Source organism: Chelonia mydas, chromosome 1 (genome assembly GCF_015237465.2).
Source record: "Chelonia mydas isolate rCheMyd1 chromosome 1, rCheMyd1.pri.v2, whole genome shotgun sequence".
Lineage (NCBI taxonomy): Eukaryota > Metazoa > Chordata > Testudines > Cheloniidae > Chelonia > Chelonia mydas.
The window spans coordinates 139,586,713-139,608,404 of record NC_057849.1 but is presented as its reverse complement, the minus strand read 5'-3'; the positions used below and the strand labels follow the sequence as shown (position 1 = coordinate 139,608,404).

At 41.6% G+C, this 21,692-nt stretch overlaps 1 long non-coding RNA gene across 2 annotated transcripts in view; it reads left to right on the top strand.

The window, feature by feature from the left end:
- Positions 1-21,692, top strand: part of LOC122464033 — a 152,093-nt gene that overhangs the window by 53,996 nt on the left and 76,405 nt on the right. Inside the window, exons 2-3 of one of the 2 annotated variants that reach the window (XR_006287873.1) lie at positions 933-1,119; positions 20,810-20,850. This is a non-coding gene — a long non-coding RNA (uncharacterized LOC122464033). Of the gene's footprint in view, positions 1-932; positions 1,120-20,809; positions 20,851-21,692 lie in introns of those variants that run through there. The other variant, XR_006287872.1, reaches the window with a different exon arrangement.

The window sequence follows — 21,692 nt, the reverse complement described above, 5'->3', positions numbered from 1 at the left end:
AAGCTCTGGGATGAGACCCTGGTTGATAATTCCACATTTCTGGTACAATGAAACTTCCTACAATATGGGTAAACTCCTCTGTGCAGGAGACATTTTTCTCATGGGCTGGCCCAAGACTGTGGAATGAACTCTCCCAGGAACAAAGGACTACCACAAACCTCATTAGCTTCTGCTCTATGTGCAAGGCACATTTCTTTAACCTGGCCTTCTGTACCATAAACATATAGCAACATTGTGTGTGTGTGCATGTATGTAGTTTTAGTCATCTTTTATGTATCTTGGCCCCAGGCCACTGAGCACCTTGAAAATAAATATGGAGAACTTAAACTTGATTTGACAGTTTTTCAAATAATACTTATACACATATAGTATATGTATATACTAATACATACATAATTAGTATCATTAAAAAAAATCAAAAATAAAACACTCCACTGCACACTCCATTTGCTCTAGGGGGAGGATGAGCGAACCAACATAGGACAGAGGTCAGTTATGTCACATAATGCATTACTGTGCTCAGATACTACAGTGATGAGTGAGGTATGAGAACCCACACACAACTGAACAGAATGGCTGCATGTCCAGTTAAATCCATCTGCCAGTACATAGCCCAAAGGAACACTGAGCTCATAGACCTGTGGTATGTGTAGATACTAGCAGGTAGACTAACCCGTTTCACAGTCTAAGATATTAGTGACTCTGAGAACTGGTAAGATTGGCTGTGACTGTGAGAGTTGTGCAAACTGTCCATTATTGTTTGGTTAGTAATCCGATGTTCCCTTTGCCTTATTGATTATTTATTTTCCCTTGTTTCCTTTCCCCAGTAAATTGCACTCCATAGTGCTTCGCAATAGGAGTTCTTCAATATCTCGACTGTGTTGTTGACTTTCAGAGCTATGTGTAACCTATCGTGTAAATTGTTCTTATAGGTAATGTGACACCATTGTGCTCAGACCCCCTGGTATTTGAAGGCCCCATGTAAAGGATACCAGTCAGACGCTGTTGCAGGCACACAGAAAAAGATCAGAAACAAAGTGAAAAACAAGGTCAAAATACCTCCAACTGATACACCGAATTCCTGCAGACACATCAACTAGTGCCACCCAGTGGAACGGGGTATGTATATGAGCATATGAGTAAATATTATCTTTATTAGCAGTCCCTGGCAGCAAATTACAGCTGAGTTGTAACTAGGATTGAATTATATCACACCCATTCATCACCATCTTTTTTCATTTGCTCCAAATTTGGTCAATCAGATATTTTAGGGATCCTCCTGTGTTCTTATTTGAAATTTCTGTGCCTACATGACCCAAAAATAGCTGAATTGAAACAGAGGGATGAGAAATGGGATTGGGAGGGAATAGGGGGACAAGAGCAGAGGGGGAGAAGGGGTTGCAGGAGCTATATAGGTGCAGAGGTATATAGGGGGTATATAGGTGCAGAGGGGGAGAGCAATAAGAGGTAGAAAGGCATAGAGGAGAAGGAGGGCAAGAGCCAAGGGTGGCAGTGGCAAGGAGATAGGAGGACAGGAGAGCAGGGATAGGCTGCAGGAAGAGAGGGGCAGTAGGGTTTATAACCACTAGAGAACACTTCCCTACAGATCTTGGAATTGAACTGGGGAGTTCTGGGTCTCTGTTTCTTTACTATCAGCTATGAAGCCAACTGGCAAAGTACATGTCTCATCCTCTTCTTGTGGCTGCACAATGTAGAGAAGCCGTCCCCAAACTTTTGAGGGTCACACCCCCCTTTACCCCTGTCTGCACCCCACCCCCCTCCCCGGAGCTGGGTGCAGGGCAGCAGCTCGGGGTGGGTGGGGGGGAGAGACAGGATAAGGCGGCCCAGGCTGGGGCCGCAGCTGGCGGTGGACCTGGGGCTAGGAGCGGGGCTGTAGCCAGGCGCTGAGACTGGGGGTGGAAGCAGATCCACAGCCAGGCTGCAATGGGGCCAGCAGTCTGGCCCACAGCCAGGTGCGGCTCCACTACTGGCCTTGTCCCCAGCTTTAGCCCTGGGCCGGGAATAAAGCCATGGCCAGCAGCCAAGCCTGGCGGCTAGCGCAGGGATGGGGACGAGTCCAGGCACAGTGCCAAGGAGATGGGAATGAGGCTGGGGATAGGACTGGAGCAGAGCTGGGGGTGGGGAGGGACTGCGTGGCATTCCCTCCCTGTAGGGTTGACAATTTTCTAATCTCACACAACCGAACACCTATGCCCTGCCCCTTCCCTGAGGCCCCACCTATGCCATGCTCCTTCTCCGAGGCCATGCCCCCGCTCGCTCCATCCCCACTCCCTCCATCGCTCATCCTCCCCCACCCTCACTCACTTTCACTTGGCTGGAGCAGGGGTGCGGTGGGGGGGCGAGCACTCCGGCTGCGGGTTTGGGCTCTGGGGTGGGGATACGGTGTGGGGCGGAAGGCTCAGGTTGGGGGTTTGGGCTCTGGGGTAGGGCCTGGGATGAGAGGTTTGGGGTGCAGGAGGCGGCTGGGGCAGGGTGTTGGGTGGTGTGGGATCCAGGAGGGAGTTTGGGTGCAGGTGGGGACTCTGAGCTGGGTCAGCAGGTTGGGGTGTGGGGTCCCAGTGATGCTTACCGTGACTCCTGGGAAGCAGCCTCCAGGTCCCTGTAGCTCCATGACTCATAGGCAGCCAGGGAGGCTCTGCATGCCACCCGCACCAGCAGGCAGCACCCCCACGGCTCCCATTGGTCATTGTTCCTGGCCAATGGGAGCTGTGGAGCCAAACCTCGAGGCAGGGTTAGTACGCGGAGCCTCCCTTCCTGCCCATGCGTCTAGGGGTACAGGTTCCTGGCAGCTGCTTCCAGGAGCTGTACGGAGCTAGGGCAGGCAGGGAGCCTGCCTTAGCCCCGAACCTCCGCTGTACTGCCGACTGGACTTTTAATGGCCCGGCATGCCAGGGTCCCTTTTTGACCAGGCATTCTGGTTGAAAACTGGACGCCTGGCAGCCCTACCTCCCCGCCCCCATGGGGACTGGCCCGGGCCCCGGCACATCCCCTGAACATTCCTCCATGCTGCCCTAGGGGGTGCGCCCCACACTCTTGGGACCTCTGACATCGAGCATAATAGCCTACTACTGCTGTCAGTTACTTACTTAGATCAAGTGACAGAGGGATATAAAGGTTCCAACATGATGGGTTTCTGATTTTGAAAAACCTAGGAAATGTCACGTGAACAAGCTACATTAAAAGAACACAGTGAAAGTTGCAAAGTCAAGCACTCAAAAGTTAGGAAGTGTCAGAATTAAGGTTGCCTGTGCAACTTTAATTTGGTCACCTTGTGTGTATGCGTTGTAACCCATCTTTAGTTACATGATCACATGCTGGTTTTTCCTTAGGACCCCTGCCTCATTTAGTGCACAGTCTGGGCCTGCTCTGGGGAGAAATCAGGATTGTGTAGTGGAGGAGGAGACATTGTCATTAAGACTCCTCATTTGTTGCAGAAGTTGGAAGGTGTGTTGTGAATGAGGTAGAGAATTTCCAGAAGAGAAGGGAGCGTTTCATGGGTGAGGCAGTTGAATGCCATCCTGGGGAACTGGATTCTATCACTGTCTGTGCCACAAAGTTCTTATGTGCTGCTGGATAAGTCACTTAAACCACCATTTTTGTAGATGGTTACTAATTGTGTTTTCCTCATTTTCTGTACACCCAACACGAAACATCTGTGGCTTGATAGGCAGAAGTCCTGAGTTCTCACAAATGTTGCTGAAGACAATAGGAGCTGTGCTTTGACGTGTTATAAAATACTTAATAGTCTGAAAAATCAGATTCCACTTTTTTTCAAGTGGTCCCCACTTTTGATAGTTTTACTCTTTACCTCTGTGTGTCTCAATACCCCAGCTGTAAAATTGGAATAATGATACCATCTAATCTGACAGGGATTTTGTGAAGATAAATTAGTAAATATTTGTGAAGCACTCAGATACTGCAATTTGAGTACCACAGAAATGCCCATGAGGAAATTAATAGTTTTGTATTCAATGCAAGGTTTGAATGCTATGCATTAAATAAGACCTGGGGCCACACACAGAATGATAAGGGAAAGAGAACTATTGAATGATTACCCATTCACAAATGTGATGGGGTCACTAGGAAAAAATACATGATCAAGTAAAGACTGTATCACAATGCACCTGCACAAGGGGGACAAATTAATTTGCACAGGCAGCCTTGTCTGTGGCATTTTCTAATTTTTGATGGCTTAACTTTGTGACCTTAACAATCTTTTAATGTGGTGGGGTATTTGGTGGGTTTTTTTAATGTAATATATATATATATAGTATGTGGGACTAAAAGGAATATATTATTCAAACCAGTTTGCCTATCCTCAGTGGAAACATGTTATAGCTTGCGCAGGTCTCAAGGCAAAAGTGATAATGTTATGTAATGAATGTTATTCTAGGTTGGAAGAGATTATATTTGCTGGCAAGGCTAATGGAGAATACGAATTCAAGTATAGATGTTTTGTCACACATGCTGTTTAAATGTACCAGCTACTCACTGTTATAAATATAGCTATCCGCTTTTTTCTCCACTGCAAACAAGTTATTAAATTGTGAAATGCAGGTTCAGAAGAGGAGGGAGTAGTAAGGAAACGAAATACTGCTTACATTTTTAAAGTATGATCTGAGAAATTCCAAGAACATTCATCTGAATGCTGTGGCAGGAAAGGATTTCTGACGAACAGTTTATAATTCCCATAGGAGGCATTCAACTTTAATTCATATGAATAGTCAACCTGATAAGTATAGGATGGCCAGTGCTCAGCTGACAAGGCGGGGGGATTTATTCATGAGTCAGAAATGTATTTCTCATCCATTTACAACTGTGGAGGCACTTGAATTCTAGTAAGACTTTTGTGGACACTTCACATTGTTAAATGACTATTAATAATAATACATGTAGTGTTGCTTTTGGGCTGCAAATGAAAAAAACACTGACCTGCTGGCTGAATGACACCCAGATTTTATAGATGATATTATTATTAATCATTATTATTATTATTATTATTATTTATTTGTATTACCATAGCACCCTTTTGTGTTAGGCATTGAACAAGAAAAATATGGTCCTTGCCCCAAAGAGCTTTACAATCTAATTAGATAGGCTGAGATTTCATATGTGTATATATTCTTTTATTGCTGGCCTCAAGAAAGTGAGGGAGACCACTATATCTCTACTTTTCTCCTTCACTTTCTAATGGATAGCAGTATTTTCAAAGTCATCCAGAGGGCTTAGATGTCCAATTCATGTTAATTCTAATGAGAATTGAGTGTCCAAATATCTTCAGACAGCACTGAAAGTCTCAGACACAAACACCATCCTTCTCATCACTCAAGCCTGTAATCTTTAGTTTATTTTTTCTTCCTATTCCTTTGCCCTACCCATACAGGCCATATCCAGATCCTAGTGTTGTTTCTTCTTCTTCAACATCTCCAGATTCTGTCTTTTTTTTTCCATTCCCACATCCAAATCTCTTATTCAGACTCTCATTATATCCAGCTTTAACTACCACAGTGTCATCCTCTCTGGTCTCTCTTCAGTCCATACAAAATGTAACAGTTAAAGTCATATTCTTTGACAGTTGACTTGATCATGTCAGTCCCCCTGCAATGATGTTAGGAAGAGTATAGGGATTTAGCATTGGAAAGCGCTGGAATTATGGTGGGTTCTTCCCCAGGCCCTTAATCCTGCCTGTTTCTATAAATAGTGAATGCTTTGGTTAAGAGGGACAATCCTTGACTTTAAGTGATCTTAGTAAATATTAATTTAAGTGGCAATTTTTCAACAAAAAAACCTTCAAAAACAGACTCCAAAGAGAAACTGCAGAACTGGAATTAATTTGCAAACTGGACACCATCAGATTGGTTTAACTTTGAGATAGCGTTTCCTACAATAGCAGTTTTTCAAATTATGATCATTATTCTCGAGTCTTCAGGATTTACCAGTAAGACTTAGTTTACCCATCTTTTTTTTTGGTTGTCGTAAAGATAAATAGCTCAAGCTGGCTGAAGAGGAAAAGAAAGACCTCTGTGCACAAAGAATTGTGTGGTTTCACAACCAGTGCTTTTTTTAAAAATTGTACATTACGTGCTGTGTCCGTTTTATGAACAAGTTGAGAACAATTTGGGTCCCATGGCATTTACAGAACTTAATCAGAAGAGGTGCAAGAGAAAAAAGAAAAAAGGAAATTAAATCACATAAGAGACAATTGAGAAAACTCAAAATGTAAAGATGCCGTTTGTGCTAAACCTTTTTTAGTATAGGATTAAGTGCAATAGAAATTTAAAATTATGTAAAGGGAAAGGGATAAAGAGATGATCCAGGATGATCCTGAGGATTTTGCTGTGTTGTCAATGATCTTGTCCTTACATCTAGCAACATAATGTGCCACATCCTCAGTTGGTACAAAATGGCATAGTTCCATTTACCCTATTAATGTGTACGTATTTAATTTTAATTTACAAGGAAGCATAATATGCATATGTTGCCTGATCCTCAACTGGTGTCAATTAATGTAGCTGCATTAAAGGCAATAGAGCTGTGCTGATATGAAAAAGCTGAGTGTCAGGGTCCAAAAATGTTGGTTTTGAAATGCCTGAACTAATATTTGAAATCTTGCTTTTACCAATAGTGATGTGCAGCTATAGTTTATAACTGCACTTCTATCCCATTGTTTGGAAAAATACACTTATTTTAGTGTTGTCAGACATACTGACACATGTCACTCATTTAAATGGGCTGAAATAACAGTGAAAGAGCAAAATAACAGTCCAGCGGTGAAATCAGCATGCCGCCATCACAGAAAAATAATTTTGGATACACATTTTGTGATCCTTGCTGCTGGCCAAGACATGCATGCTTTGTTCACATGAATATCCCTGTTGATGTCAATAAAACTACTTGTATGAACAAAGATTTGGCCCCAGCTCCTATAGTAATGTTATGTATAGCTGTAGAAAGAAGTGAGTAAGGTGAATTGATTGCAGGTTGTTTTGCACTTAGCCAAATGCACAGACAATCTGATTTTAAAAACTGGCAAGTAAATGGTCTTTTCCCCACTTCTACTCTGTGCTTGCTTAAATAATGGCTCCTACTTCTGGAAACTTCTTCCTGTCCTCATTCTCCAGGCAGCTTCTCTCCCACTGTTCCAATCTCTCCTTGAAACCCATCTGTCCACACAATTTCTTCTTATCATCAACAGTCCCCACACCCTCTCTCTTTCAAATTCACCTTGTTTGTCTTGTCCAGGTGGTTCTGTCTTTGTGATAATTTTTCTCTTCCTTTGAATATGAAACACTGTGTCAATGTACATCATCACATAAATGTTTTATAATGCCCTTATTACTGTGCATTCTTGTTGTGGCCAGTGGAACACCTGCACTATTACAGGTCAGTGTTGTGATCCGTTGTCCACCTCGCAGACCAAAAAGATCCAGATTGCTTCGGATCATAGAGCAGGTGGAGGTTTTCAAGGGAGGCCCATTCTGTGATCTGCTCCCTGGCTGTCTCATTTAAGCAGAATCCCCAGTCTTTCTGATGGCTGTTAAAGTCACCTATGTAGATGGCTAGATGAGGAAAGGAAGGTAAGATGGGATCAGGCCACATGATGTGAGGTGGCTTGTATATGTTTACTATAATGATGTCCCTAATTCTAACCATGTTGATCTCTCTTCCACTGGTCAGTGATTCTTCCAAAACTTCCACATCCTCTAATTCATTTTGCATGTACACTGCTAGCCCATGTTTTGGATGATTGACAGTAGCAATTTTGCTTTAGCCATAGATTTTATGTCTGACAGCTTTATCTTTTTCTTTCACATGTGGTTCTTGGAGGGCCACAATGTCAATGTGATGGTCTTTGAGGGTCCTCAAGAGGTGATCCACTTTTCCCTGGACATCCCTTCTACATTCAGTTGGTATATCGGAGGACTGACCTTTTTGGTCCTGGAAAAGGCGGTTTGAGGAAGTATAATCATTGCTATGTTCACTGGGAGGTCGGTACAATGACGTCCAGTGGCCAACTGATGACACTGGTATGTTCGCGCTTCTCAGAAAATTGGCCGAAACATCATGGGGCTCCAGACCATGGACCTTACAAACTGCAACAATTGCCTTGGTATATTCTGCAGCTGAATTTTATGCACCAGTGTGGTCTCATAGCAGTCACACTAAACTCCTTGACACTCAATTCAATAATGCTATGTGTATAGTGTCGGGATGCTCAAATCTACTCCAGTTGACTGGCTCCCAGTTTTATTGCACATCCATCCTCCATAGATTAGAAGAGCTGCTCAGACATCTCACTTTCTTAATCATGTCAATGCAAAAATGAGGATCCCACTGCACCATGACCTCAGAACCCGCCAAAGACTAGATTAAAATCCCGCAACCCTCTATGGAACCATATCAAGATCCTTTCACCCAACTTTGATGCTGAGGCTAAATGGACAGTCAAATGCAGCACTTTGACCGCTCAAAACTTTGTCACTGATCCTGAGAGGAACCACCGGGTGTTGATTTATATCGGAAAGACTGGTGCAGATTGAATTGCATCAGGACATCTCATGGGAGATGTGGACAAACCCTCTTTAAATGGAAAATGAGGAAAACACCTGTATGTGATTGTGGTCACCAGGCACAAATGATAGAGCACAACATATTTGAATGTCCCCTTTGTTTCTTTGGCAGGGGCCTGAAGGACATTCACCAGCTCACTGCTGCAGCAGTTTGATAGCCAGCCAGATATAATTTTGTAGTTGTTGCTACCTTTTGTAGTTGTAGCCATATGAAAGAAGATGACTGTGCATTAGGTACTGTTTTAAATCTAACCCCATATGCAAAGTGATCTGTAACTATGGTTGCCAACCCTCCAGGATTGGCCTGGAGTCTCCTAAAGTTTATGTCATGTGATGAAATCTCCAGGAATACATCCGACCAAAATTGGCAACCCTACCTGTAACCATCCTGTGGTATTTGTGTAAGATGATGTATTGCACTGTGTAACAGGGTTCATACTTCATCTCTGGATATTTGGCCCCTGAGCCTCCCTCTTCAATGAGTCAGGGATACTTCAGTCTGGTTGGAACATCCATGCTCTTTATTCTCCAGAGGCTTCCCACCACCAGTTCCCAACTATATACAGGCTTCACAGCTATTTTGCCTACAACAGGGCTAGCCAGCAACAGACTCGGAGGCTACCACTTCCTTCTGTGCCTGAGCTTTTTCTTTCCCTCTCCCCACTTCTCTGGCTTCCTCCAAGCCTTTATAGCTCCGGGCTAATAAGACTGGCAGGTGCGGCCAGTTACCGGGCAGGCACAGGGCTATTTACCCCGCCCCAATCCATTCCCCTTGTTTGGGGCTGGAGTGGCAGGAGCTGATTAAGGGCTTCTCAACCAGCACCCTGCCACACACTGACTTCCTTCAGGAAAAACGGAACTATATACAGAAAAAAAAATCAATTAGTTAATTTTAAGAATTTAAACATTGTTCCGTGGTTATATTTTCTATTGGTGTGACATTGTAAAGGGCCTCAAACGTCCACCAAGCTTTATGTGGACAGACCCATGTAAGCATCTGGAAGTCCAGTGTGGCTCAAATCTGCCTGCATGGAGCTCTGTGCAAGATTTCTATATTTAGCCTTTATTCCATAAAATAATATTTCTCATTGTATATATGTTCATGTTAACAGGCGACTGCTTCCTGAGTGCCTCCTTGTGGCTGGGGTGTCCCTGCCTCATTTCCCCCTCTCTTATGAAACTCCTCAAGAACTCCATATCACAGTCCAATGGTAATTAACCACCCCCTGCTTTTTCCTTCTGAGGCCCAGTTTATTTAGTTCTTACATACTTTGGTCTCTGGGCCACAATCCCAGTACAGTCTTTCTATCCCCCCTGGAGTCAAGAGCCCTCAGCCCTCCTTCCTGAAGCTGGATTGTCCTCCCAAGTGCAGCTTCCCAGGCTTCTATCCTGTCTGACACTCCTAGCCCCACTTATTTGGAATGTTCCTTGCTCCTCAGAAAGTTCCTTTTAAGTCCCACACCCAAGGCAGGTGTAACAGGGCAAGGCTAATTGGGCAGGCCGCCCTGTTACAGTTCATAATTTTTCAGCAGTTAAGTCTAACGGTCATTAGATGCTATCTGTACATGTGTGCTTAGCATACGTATCTCATAATATCCTGGATGTTTGCTAAGTACAAACATAACATTCTACGCTTCACCGTGTTATCTGAACTAGTTTTACTTTTGATATAGCTTTGATATAGTTCTGGTGTCAGTGTCACAAAACCAGCCTTTCATCATTAGTCAAAGGGATCAACTCATATTCATAACAGAAAAAAATAAAATCACTTCTGTGAATCCAAAAATAGGAAGCTAAAGTGTTTTTCCTTTTTTATAATGCATTGCAAAGCAATTTGCATAAGCCGCCCACACAAATGTAATTGGCACTTTTACCAAGTACATGGCAGCAAGCTTTGAATTCAGGCATATCATTAAGGGAGCACACAATGCAATATTACGATATAAAATGTCACTCTACAGTATTAGTTGAATAAAGGATTGGTTTAATCTGGTTTTGTTTTAATAAAAGTAGAAATTACAGTGGCAGAAAAATGGTATCACAGAGTGGAGACTCAGGCCTGTAATATTTATGTAATGTTGATTCTCTTTACCATGCTGTCACTATGGTTTTATCACTCTATTGCATAGGAGTCTTCTAGTAGTTTTAGGATTATCTCCATCATCCACAAGATTAAATTTATAAAGCATTTTATGGTAAAATTAAGGGTCCTGGTTCACTACTGTGTTACTCCAGTTTTATGTTGGTGTAACATCACTGAAGTCAATGGTTCAGTTAAGTTTGTAAAAAGGCTTAAGAGACAAACTCTGCTCTCAGTTATATGGGTATAATGTGGGATAACTCACATAGCCTTGGTAGATTTATATCTGTTACTGAGAGCAGAATTTGACCCCAACGGTGAAAGATACCTTCTTCATAAAACAGCATGGGTGAAATCACAGCTCCATGGAAGTCAATGGGAGTTTTGCAAGGATTCAACCCATATATCCATATTTAACTGAAAAGAACATTAGCTGGTTTTTCATTATCAATATCAGCACTATCCATAATTTTTTTTTATTTTAGGAGCATTGTGCATTTTCGACTAAATTAAGTCCAGTTAATGATAATGGCCCAATCATCCCTTCTGACCCTATGAAAAGAAGGGATGAAAACCCAGTACGTCTGGGTGATGGTGTCAGTGCTCCTATCTCCACAGAAGCCCTTCGCAGGAAGCAGGACTAAAGAATAGCTACTCACAGTGTCATTATTTCTCGTAACCCATTGATATGCCTACCTAGTTTCCTGGTCCCACTTGCAGATTAGGGAACACTGTAAGGAAGCGTGGAATCTGGTTCTGAGCAGTCAGTCTGCCAGGATCCAGTCTAAAGCAAGGTATAAAAAGATCTTCTGTATCTTTTATGGTATAAAAAGATCTTCTGTACTTTCCACAGTATGCATCCGATGAAGTGAGCTATAGCTCACGAAAGCTTATGCTCAAATAAATTGGTTAGTCTCTAAGGTGCCACAAGTACTCCTTTTCTTTTTGCGAATCCAGACTAACACAGCTGTTACTCTGAAATCTCTCTTTTTGGTTCTTGTGTGTTTAAAGTTCTGAATTTTAAGAAGTAAAGCAGTGTTATGTGGCAACCTTCCAGAAAGTGTATCTTATGTTATCTGATTTTTTTTTGTATGCCATGAAAATAACAGTATGGAAGTATTACTATCCCCACTGTGGGATAGAACAATTGAGGGTAAAACTGACTTTCAGTGGGAATTTGGGGTTTGAAAATCCCACCCTAAGTGACTTGTCCAAGGTCACAGTGGAAATCTGTGACAGAGATGGGAATTGAACTCCCCCTGAGACTCCAGTCCAGTGCCTTAACCACAAGATCATCCATAGCACAATTATACAAGAACAGGAAAAAATCAAGAGGGTTTTTTTAATTCATCAAGGTCAGTTCAAACACACAACATCTACCCAAACATTTCGAAATGATTAGAGAGATTATTTGTTTTTCTTATTCAGGGATTTCCAAATGACACAAAATTATCTATCCATAAGTCATACAATGCTAACAATATATGCAACCCTACGGTCTGAAGAAAAAAAAATTAATTCTACCGGTTAATTTTCAGTTAATTAGTGACAGTTCATCCACTGCTTCACTAATGGAGCAGCCCTGAATCTAAAAATTCAAATTTCCCCGCAGAAAATGTATTTTGTATATTTCTTACATTTAGAATTCCTTCATGATAGCCATGGTAACGATTATTGTTTAAAGACATTTATAGAACAAGAGTAAGCTTCTTTTAAATTAACTGATAGAAACTGAAATGGAAATAAAATCCTAAAACAAGTAACTATTATTGCTCATGGTCTAGTATTTAACAGAATATTCTTCCCTGGTTTATATTTATAACTTCTATATTTCATTTCATTTAATTTTTATTTTTTGCTAGTCTGACTGCTGATTATTTTCATCCAGGAGGGTAAAATGCCAAAAAATTATTTTGTAATCTATTTCCTTTAACTGAATAATTATAGATATGGGGGACCATATTCAAATGCATCTAAGTGACTTAGAAGCCCTATTAACATTCATTGAGATTTAGGCTTCAAATGGCCAGGTTTACAAAGGTATTTAGGCAACTCAAGATGCAGATGGGCACCACGTGGGATTTTCAAAAATGCCTAAACAGGTTTGGCTTCTAACTCCCATCTATTCCAATCTATCCCACTTAGCCCTAAGTGCCTAAGTCACTACTAGTAAGTCAAAGGCTTTTGTTAAATCTATAAAAGCCACTTATAGTGGGATACGCTTTTCTCTGTACTTTTCCTGAAGCTGTCCAGAGAAGACCATGTCTATGGTGGAGCTTCCGAAGCAGAAGCCACACTGGATACATTCTCTCAGCTAAGGTTTGAAGTCTAGGTAAAAGAATACAGTTTAAGATTTCTCTCACTATGTTAAGAAGAGATATACATCTGTGTCTCCTTTGTTTATATAGAGTTGGATGAAATGAGCATCCTTAAAATCTTGCAGAACAGTTTCTTCCTTCCAACAGAGTAGTAATACCTCATACAATCTTTGCAGCAAGGTTCAAGTTCGTCTCGTGTACATTTGGCATCCAGCAAAGTCATAACTTCAAACCCAGGCAATTCTTCTAACACACGTTGGTCGACTACTGATTCCTTTGAGTATATCATTCCATAGTGCTCAATCCACATCTACTGTTGCTTCCCTTTATCAGTTATCATATTGCAATTCAGATCTTTCAGTGGAGCTGTCTTGTTCTTTATTGGCCCAGTGGCCTTTCTAATGCCCTCATACAGCCGTCTACTGTCACCTATGAAAACTTCACCCATATCATATAATATATGTACTGTAAATAGCAAACAGAATTGTCCAGCACTGAAACTTGGGGAGTTGTGTGACATTCTTTTGTTTTAGATGAAGATGTAAGCTACCATTCATCCAGGAGAGGCCTCTTAGAAATCTATCACAGTAAATGTGGAATAGTTAGGGGTAGATTTTGACTGGCCAGCATACACTGCTCCAGGAAGGTAGGGAGAATAAAGTCTTTCTCAGCTCCGTCTGTGTCTAGGCTCCCTGGCATGCAGTTGGGGCACAGATGGGAGAGTAGGAGTTGTGTATGTGATAATCCCCCAAACAAGATGCAGAGGAGGGAAGGCAAAGGCAGAGGAGTGGTCAGACCTACGGTTTAATAAAAGTTTTATCAGGGGAATACTGTCTTTAAACTATTTATGGTTTTGTTTTTAATTAAATATTCCTAGTTGTAATAGAAGCTGATCAGGAATTTTCTGGTGGAACGATTTTCTGATGGAAAACACAGGTTCTGCAAAAACATATTTTTCTTGAGATGATCTCATGTGATTTAATGAGAATCTGGGCTTTCATTACTTTTTCTAAAATGAAGTGCTTAGCCTTCATGGTTGCTGAGAAAACCTTGTAAACATGAACTGTAAAGGCTCGGCCATAGAGGGCAATTAAAAAGGACCCAAAGTTTATTAGTTTTAGAATCTCATGATTTTTTTTTTGTGCCTGATTCATGATTTTTTGAATATTTGTGGCTGGTAATAGTGGAACAGCTGCATATCTTATGAACTATGCATCTGATCAAAACTTAACTACACAGGGCGAATTTCAAATATGGGATATTTGCAACTTAATCACTCATTCATAGAAATTATTTTGTGAGTATTTTCAAATAATGAATAAACTCAAGAAAATCCACTATCTATAAAACTACTTTTCTAATTTGCAAATAGAAAAAAAGGCTACATTCATTGAATAAATTCACTATAAATTTTTTTAAAACTCTAAACCCATCCCTATCTCTTGCATTTGCCAATGATTGTGAAAATGATCTTACTGAAACTCTAAAAAAGAAAAGGAGGACTTGTGGCACCTTAGAGACTAACAAATTTATTTGAGCATAAGCTTTCGTGAGCTACAGAAACTAATTGCACCAGGAGTGAGATTACAGCCAAGATACAAAAGGGAATTCAAAGTTATTCTGTGTTTCACTCCTGCTTTATATCTGTGTCTCAGCAGCACAATTACATTTCAGTAATGTTATTTAGCATATTTTCTTATATTTGGCTTATTTGGGGCTTGCCAAATGATTATATGGAAAATATTTTTCAATTTCTGCAAGGAGCTTTTTGCAATTGAAAACAGCAGGAAAACATGCCTATTAAAAACAGAGAAAATGTCTGTGTTTTTACAGAAAAGTGAGTAGAAGCCATTACTAGCACTGCTTAGAATTCACTCTCTCAGCTATCTTGCTTTCAGTTAGAGTCATACACAGAAAAAAGTTTGGCTTGGGTTTTACTACTAGAAGAATAAAACACAGTGCATATTGGCTGAAATAGCACTTTTGTGCAGCATTTATGGAGTATTACAGTAGGACCCAGTAGCAAGTGCCTCTAGCGAAGGTTCCCTAATATTTACCATTTCTCCTATTTTCAGTCGCTTATAAATTTGCCAAAATATTTGGTTGAAAATTTCCATGGTTGCTTTCTACCTCAGGCTGAATTTTTGGAATGTCAGCAAAAATCTCCAGCAACAATAATCATCATCATCATAGCAAATCCCAAAGGGATGTGGCCTCCTTGCAGTTTACATACCAGCCAGATTGACAGGATACCAGACTGGCCCTTTTGCAAAGTTTCATTGCTCATTTTCACTTCAGTGGCAGAGAAACTCTGGGACATTTCAGCTACCAGGACAACTGACCAGGAGGTTGGCATCAGTATAAATACCCTCATGATATCAGCATTCTGACCGTGGAGGGCATTTGCAAGAACAAAGTTGGGAAGAAATTGGTAATTTAATACATTTTTCCAACTTTTTTTTTTAAGTGCTCATGCTTCTCCAAGCTGTGGAGCAAAGCTGTTGAAATTTGGCGGGGGGATAATCCTGTGGTAAGGGAGAACTTTTACTGCTCTTATGAAAATACCTGAAGCAGCTCCACTGCAAGGAGTTGCTTTGAGTGCTGTGGTACCCCAATCCCTTCATGTATCACATGCTTGGATGCAAGTGCAGTATGTGCTTCAAGCACTAGGCACTTCAGGCTCTAGTCTTTGGTGGATTTCCATAAACACTTACAGACTCTAATGAAGAACAACAGATTGCTTTCCTAGGGCTGCCACCGATAAACAGTGACATTACCCGAGGCTCAATGGTTTAAAGTTGCAAACAAAAAAATAAACCCACAGTTCCTATCTCAACCCTTAAGGGCTATCCAGTATAGGAGTATGAACATGGGGCTCCTCACATCTAGTGCCCTGGATTCTCACTCCAGGCCACCTCTTTCCCATAAGCACTCATCCACTGATCCGAAAATCCCACAGCAAGTCTTGTCTTTTGTCAATCTTGTTCAAACTCATCCAAATGCTCTCCAGTTTGCAGGTTGCTCCCAATATCCATTTTTTCTGGTTACCACTGGCACCCTTGCCAGCAACAGGCTATTTCCCAGCCATGTGGTCACAGCTTCTAAACTACGTGTCCTTCCCTCCATAGGCAGCTTCCAGGCTGCAGCCTCCCAACTGCTGCTCCTCCTCATAGGCTGCTTCCGAAACCAGGTCCCCTCTGATCTCTAGCAGTAATTCATTTTCATTTTCTGGAAGTATTATGGAGTCCCCTGCCCTCTTCTCTAGCTGAATATTTCACTGGGGGTCAACACAGTGCCCAGTAATGAGCCAGCAGATTTATTACAATACTTCCAATTCGGTCAAATTGTAAGCCTCTGAAAATTTGCATATGCTCTGTAGAATTTTTAAGACCTGCTGCTCCAATCTCTGAATATTCCATCCACACTGAGCATGCTCCAGGCGTACAAAATTCCTGCATATCAATGTCATTTTCTCTACTCAGCCTCCTACACTGTAGCTGGAGCTACAGATGAGACACGAGCACAGTAGCAGTAGCCACCCATCTGTAGCCTAGGGGAAGATGTGCTAGGCTATCCCTCAAGTGACCTTCCAGTGATTGGTATTAATAATTCTGTGCACGTTCAGCCCTTATTACTGAGCAAGGCTCCACACTGCTACTTTAGGAGGCAGGTAAGTACCACGACTCCTATTTCACAGCTGGGGTACCCAAGAGATTGCATATAGTTACTTCTGGCAGAGCTGGGAATATGGCTGGCTCGACTCTCATCTTTTTAGGCATATTGCTTTTTAGAATGAATGTGCCGGATGTGTGTTTGGCTGTGTTGTTTGTAACCATTCGAACCTCTCCTTTCCAGAGACAGGGGAGTAGAACCCAGGAGTTCTAACATTCCTTAGCTGACTGTCAGATAGTTATGTAAACCACTGGCATAGCCTGTGCTGTCTCCCCTTCCTGTGGTTTGTTCTCACATAACAAACTATTACTGTTAACAGGTGATCTTCTAGCTGTAACAGTCGTGGTAGTTGCCTGTGTGGTGGCTCTACGGGTCCTGGGTTCACACTGTGCTATGCAGGGGTCACTATGGCTCCACATGATAGATTTTTTTTTCAGCTTGCTTATAAAAGAACAACCTACATTAAAAGACCATTAAGGTTGCTATCAATTCACCCAGAATTTAAGAAATTCCAGAATTAAGGTTTCCCATAACACTATAATTCAGTAGAGTCCCTTGCATGGTGATACAGTCTTCAGTGACATGCTCACATACTATTTGTTCTATTAAAAGTAAAAACTATGTTACAAGAACATTAAGGTTGCCAAGTTGAGCACTTAAAAATTAGGAAATGCCAGCACTGAGGTTGCCTGAGCATTATGCATATTCATTATGATACAGTCTTTAATTACACAATCACTTTTTTTTCCACAGGAGCCCTACCTCATTTTGCATCATAAATTTTTGCTCTCATACACAATATTTTAACCCAGACAATGTAAACTTAGCTGTATACTGTTGTGTTACATTCTCTTGGAAACCACAACCAATTTCTATTTACTAGGATTGAGGGCACTTTGCTGATTGAAGCTCCTCTGCATGATGCATCTTGGGGCTTGTCTTTATTTTACTTCAATAAGAACTCTTTGTTCTTTTGCAGGAATAGACAAGTAATGACCTTCAGCCATTCTAGTGATTAATACACGGGAACCTTTAATCAATCTCTCCTTTGTGAATTTATCTAATTGCATTGAACAAGTGACTGATCATATCATTCCTCTTCTCTGTTCAGGCCATTTATATTTCTGTGTATCTTCCCAGAAAAACCTTAAAACCCAGTTTATTATGATTCTTATTTTAATGATACTAACTTTCCTTTGTAAAGTACTTTGAGACCTTTGAATGAAAAGAAGTACTAGTATTATTATTGGTCTCCTTTATTACTTTTGTTTCCTTGGGGCAAAGAAGGTATAGTAACCCAAGCATATGACTTTCCTCTTATTGCATGACAATGACAAACATATATAGATACACAGTAAAATACGAGTGACTATTGCTTTACAGAAATAGGGCCATATTCAGAGGGTAACTCCAGAGGGAGCCTTAAACTAAACTGGTGCATCTGTGTATGTAGACAAGGACTTGGGTTCAGATTTAGAGGTGACATACAAGTGGGTGCGACCTTATGTGAAGTCAAGTAAGTGAGTTTAAAGGAGTCTAAAATGGTGTGAAGTACATGTTTAGGGGGAGGAATGACAGAAGATGTAAGCTATACCAGTTTAAGTTGGTTTAGTTACACAGGTACAAAAGCCTGTGTGAACACACTGATTTTAGTTTAAGAGGGGCTTATTAATTTCATCTTAAAACCTGTTCCTACTCAATTTAAATTCAGCCCAAATAAGTCTGGATTAAACCCAAATAAGAATTTCCACACAGTCTTTTGCACTGGTTTACCTAAACCACTTAAAAAGTCACACCTTAAATTAAACTGGTGCAACCTTTCATGTAGTTGAGTCCTAAATTGGTGTCATTCTTACATATCAAGGAGCCAGAAAAAAGGACCAGAAAGAGAGGTAACTAATGGGAGCATGTAAGGTTTAAATTGCAGTAGGCTATTTTCTACTTTAACATACACCTTCTTTGGACCACTCCTACCCCCCTCCCTGGAGCTACACCTATGTAGAATTGGTAACTAGGATCTAAGGGATCTAACTTATACCGCCTTACACATCACATCTTGATGTGCCTCCTGCTTTGTAAGAAAATCAGGACAGATCTGCCCCACGGTCTCCTAGCCTAGCGCTTACAGTTTAATGTAGACAGGCAGTACAACTATACAAGATCATTCTACCTCCCCACCCTTGTAGTTTAAATGGGATAACGGAATGGGAGGAGAAGGAAAAAAACAGGCTTGAGAGTGGCAAATAAGAGTCTCTGGATATTAGTGGTATAAAGCAAGCAAAATGTGGTGAGTTTTGAGCATGGATTTGGAGCTGTTGATTGAGGTTGGTGTGAGGAAAGCCCTGGACTATAAATGAGGGGAAAGATGAAGGCAAGTGGAGATGACAGACTGTAGATGGGCTGAAGGATAAGAAGAGATGAGGGTGGATATGTAGGCAGCAGCAGAGTTAAGGAGTGCCTTGAAGGGGAGAATGGAGATGTAGAGAGAGACAGGAAGCTAGTGAAAGAGGAAGATGGAAGGATATATTTGTTCATTTCTCTGCAGCCAATGACTGAGGGTCTGATTCAAAGCCCACTGAAGTCAGCAGAAAGACTCCCACTGATTTCAGTGAACTTTGGATCAGGCTCGATACATCTAGCATATCTAGATGAGAGGGATTTTAAAGTGTTCATCTCTTTACTCTGTCTGCTCCCTCTGCCCCCCTTTTATTATCCCTCATTCTATCTACCTATATATACCAACTATATTTACATTAGTAATTCACTCATCCTGTTGCTTGGTGCATATGGAAATACCAGATTTTCATACTGAAAATATTTGATTAAAAATATACATGTCTATTCCAGAAGGAGATTTTCTTTGGAAATTCTCTTCATAGGGTGGGGGCACAACTGTGGAAGTTTTATAGACTAAGCTCTTGCTATTTATAAAGTACGTTGACAGAAGACAAACTTACATCTATCATCCAGAAGTATTTCAAAGTACTTTATAAATAGCAAGAGCTTAGTCTATAAAACTTGCCCCCACCCTATGAAGAGAATTTCCAAAGAAAATCTCCTTCTGGAATTAATATCTAGTTAGTTAATTTTAAGGAATAAAAATATCAAAACTAACCAACGTGAAATGGTCAGTGTATAGTATAACCATCCCAGCATAGGATCCCAATATCTCAAACTGCTAGTCAAGAGAGTCACAAGTAGGTTTTCAAGTGAGGTGTGGGCATGCAGCAAAATCTCCAGAAGATGGCGGTTTGTAAAACCCAGAGAAGCAAGCTGAGGGGAAGAGGGAAGAAAAAGCTGTAGTCCCTCCTCCTTCTGCTGCCACCACAACCTATTTCTGCTGCAGTTTGTCATTCCTCCATAACTCCCTCCTTGTCTTACCACTTCTGTGCTATATTCTAGCAAAGCAATCCTAAAGGTGGGAGCTGCCTGGACACTGTGGTCCTCAACATTAGAGCTGGGCAAAAATATTTTAACAACTTTTTTCACCAAAAAATGCTGATTTGGGTCTACTGAGACATTCCACAGATTCCTGCTGAATTCTCCAAATTGTTTCTAAAAACAAAAATCAAAACATTTCATTTCAACATATTTTAAATGAAAAGATTTAGTATTTTTGATTCGAAATGACTTTTTTGAAGTCACCAACTACCCCAACGTGTGCACCCTAGCAGCAGCAAAAATCAGATCCCCTTCCAGAGCAGAGTCAACCTCATTCAACATCCCCCATCTAAACAAAGCCAGGTACATTTTTTTGCCATTAGCCCCGTGGATTAAGGTAAATGACCACAAATGATTGTGGTGTTGCAATCATGACAAGAAACTCTAGCTGGTTTGGGACTCCTAATTTAGAAAGTTTTAGAATCATTGCAATGCACAGATTTCCCTATCCTACAATCTACTTAATTCCCCTAGATATTTGGTGCTGTTGTCAGAAATAATTCAGCATTTCTCCAGTGACTTCTTGGGGAATCGGAATGAAGTTATGTGGGCTGGGCACATCTTTATTTTTAATTCATTCCAATATTTTAATTGCATTGACTTATGAATCTACAGTATTATGATGGTGTGTACCAACATCTCCCTTGGCCTAAAGGGGTTAAGGAGAACCTGTGGGTGCAATCAGCCTCACCCCACTATACCTGCAGTAGGTGTCAAGCCTGGAGGGAGGAGATAAGAGGAAAAGCCCAGTTCAGTGCTAGCTGACTGGGGAAGCAGTAGATCTCTCGAGCTACCCCTCTGAAGGAAAGCCTGGGTGGGACCAGACTCTAATTAGAAACTGCCTGGAAGGCAGGATCAGCTGGGGCTAGAGCCTAACTAAGCCTCCTATGTGTCAAGGATTCCCTGGAGCAGGTAAGCCTGGTGTAAAACCTTTTTGTTGCTTTTGGTTCCTCGATTCATATGGTTGGGGTCCTGCAGAAGAGTCAGCCAGAGAAGAGACTGTGATATAGGCCTACAGCAGGCTACAGAAGCGAGCAGCCCAGGGACTATGAACTGTATGTCTGTTCAGACAGGATCCCTGGGCTCGAACCCAGAGTAGATGGTTGAGCCTGAGTTCCCCTACTGGTCCATGGAAGGTGGGAGCATGAAAACCCTGAAGCCAAGGACTGGCAGGCCCCAAAAGCCTGAAGTTTGGCCAAGTGTGACACTGCCAGTTCAGTAACATGTTGGATTCAGGTTTTCCTAGAAGGGGCGGGACTGAAAGTGACCTGCCTGAGGGCCAAGTCACAAGAAAAGGCAGACTATGATAGGGCAGAGTGACCGTCAGCAGGGGCCACCAGAGGAAGAGGTGAGCCACTCTGCCATACCTAGGGTGACCAGATGTGCCAATATTATGGTCTTTGACTTATTAATGTGACTATTACTCCCCCTGCCCCCCAAAAAGGTGTCCCAATTTTTTCTGGTCATGTTAGCAATACCCAGCCAGCAGCGGATACATTGGCCAGTGAGTCACATGCTTACACATCCCTGGAGACTTTCTTGAGAATATGTATACTAAATGTGTGAAGTTTGGGTCTCACTATCAGCTTC